A 2566-nucleotide genomic window follows, 5' to 3' on the forward strand; every position below is an offset into this window, starting at 1 on the left:
TTTAAATTGAGTCCCTTGCATATTTTATGTAAAGGATCATATTGTTTGAAAATAGAGATAGTTTTACTTCTTCTTTGCCAATTTGTATGCTTTTTATTTCTCCTTTTTGCCTTATTTCCCTGTCCAGGGCTTCCAATACAATGTTAAATAGACGTGGTAATTAAGAACAAGCCTGTCTTTTTCCCGTTCATAAGGGATAGCCTTGAGTCTTTCTCTATTAGTAATGATGTTTGTCATTGGCTTTGCATATATGTCTTTTATTATGATTAAGAATTTCCCTTCTATACTTATTTTGCTGACAGTTCTGAACAAGAACAAGTGTTGGATTTTACCAAATGCTTTTTCTTTATTGATTAATATAATCATGTGGTTCTTCTGTTGTGTTTATGTGGTAGATTACATTGATTGTTTTCTGATATTGAACCTGCCTTGTAAAACTGGTGTGAATACCACTTGGTCAGGGTGTTTTAGTGTTTTGATATATTGTTGGAGTCTGTTGGCTAAGATTTTGTTAAAGATCTTTGCATCTATGTTCATGAGGGATATTGGTCTGTAATTCTCCTTTTAGTGGTATAATTCCCTGGTTTTGGTATTAGTGTTATGCTTGCTTCATAAAAGGAGTTTGGGAATACTCCATCTTCTTCTATTTTCTGGAATAGCTTGAATAGCATAGGTGTCAACACTTCTCTGAATATTTGGTAAAATTCTCCAGTGAAGCCATCATGGTCAGGACTTTTCTTTGTGGGAAGTTTTTTTTTATGACCTGTTCAATTTCTTCTTTTGTTATGGGTCTGTTCAAGTATTCTATGTCTGAATGGGATAGTTTAGGCAGGTCTTGTAATTCTAGAAACTTGTCCACCACTTCTATGGGTATGGTTTTTCATAATATTCTATCAGTATCTTTTCTATTTCAGTTGGTTCTGTTGTGATGACACTCTTTTTGTGTACAATTCTTGTGATTTTGGTCTTCTCTTTCTTTTCTTTTCTTAGATTTGCCAGTGGTTTATTGATTTATTCATCTTTTCAAAGAACCAACTTTTTATTTTGTTGATTTTCTCTATGGCTTTCTTAATTTTATCTTTCACTTATTTCTGTTCTGATCTTTATTATATTCTTGCTTCTAGATACTGTACAATTCTTTTGTTGTTCTTTTTCTAGTTGTTGGAGTTGATGAGTTAGAGTGTTGGTTTTGTTTCTTTCTTCTTTTTTGATGTATACATTTATTGCTATAAACTGTCCTCTGAGTACTGCTTTTGCTGTGTCCCATAGCTTTTCATATGATGTATCTTCATTCTCGTTTGTTTCTGGGATTTTTTTTTTTTTTTAAATTTCAGTTTTTATTTATTCAATTACCCAATAGTTCATGAACAGTGAATTGATCAGCTTCCACCTTTGACGTTTTTTCCTTGATCGTCCTATTATTAATTTCTAATTTTATAGTGTTGTGGTCCGAGAAGATGTTTTATAGTATATCAAGGCTTTTGAATTTATTGAGGCTTCTTTTACATCCTAACATATGGTCTATTCTGGAGAAAGATCCATGTGCACTGGAGAAGAATGCAAATTGTACTTTTGTTGGGTTGAATGCTCTGTTTATGTCTGTGAGGTCAAGGTGGTTGATTATATTGTTGAGCTCTTCTGTATCTTTGCTGAGTGTTTTTCTAGTTGATCTGCCCTTCGTTAAAAGTGGTGTGTTAAAGTCTCCTATCACTGTTGTAGAGTTGTCTAGTATTGCTTTTAATTCAGTTAATATTTGCTTCATGTACTTTAGAGCACTTTCATTGAGTGGTCCAAATATTTATCATTGTAACACCTTCTTATCGGTTGATCCTTTCAGCATCATATATTGTCCTTCCTTCTCTCTTATGATGTTTTTCACCTTAAAATCTATTTTATCAGAAATTAATATTGCCATTCCTGTTCTCTTTTGACTACCATTGCATTGGTATATTTTTTTCTCCATCCCTTAACTCTTAATTTGTTTTTATCTTTGTCTCTGAGGTGGATCCCTTGTAGGCAGCATATTGATGGGTCTTCTTTTCTTATCCAGCCCACCACTCTCTCTTGATTGGTGCATTTGGTCCATTCACATTGAATGTAATTAGTGATAGATATGACTTGATTGCTGTAATATTTTTTTTTTTTGTCATGTTGTTGGTGTTTCCTTTGTCCATGTATTTTTCTGTGCTGAGTTCAATTTGTGGTCTAATGTTTCCTCTCTTTTCTTCTTTATCATAGGTATTGTGATTATTTAACCCATATGTTTTTCCTTTCTTCTGGGTTTGCATAGGGGAAATGTTAATTTTCTCTGGTTACCTTCGAGTGAATTCTTGCCTCTACATCTTTAGAACAGTGCATTCTATGAAGACATTTTCCTATTTTCCTCTCCGTTTGAAAGTTTCTACCTAAAAGTTTTATTCCCTCTAATAGGTTAGTTGCTGTTTCCATGTACAGATTGTCTTCCTTGATTTTTAGTGTGCAATATTTTGTGGCCTTATTTTGAGTTTCTATTTCTGATTTGGTTTTAGTGTTGATGTCACATATCTTGATTTTTTTTTTTTTTTTT

Source organism: Orycteropus afer, unplaced genomic scaffold, assembly GCF_000298275.1.
Source record: "Orycteropus afer afer isolate SDZICR_OR568_19922 unplaced genomic scaffold, OryAfe1.0 scaffold00727, whole genome shotgun sequence".
Lineage (NCBI taxonomy): Eukaryota > Metazoa > Chordata > Mammalia > Tubulidentata > Orycteropodidae > Orycteropus > Orycteropus afer.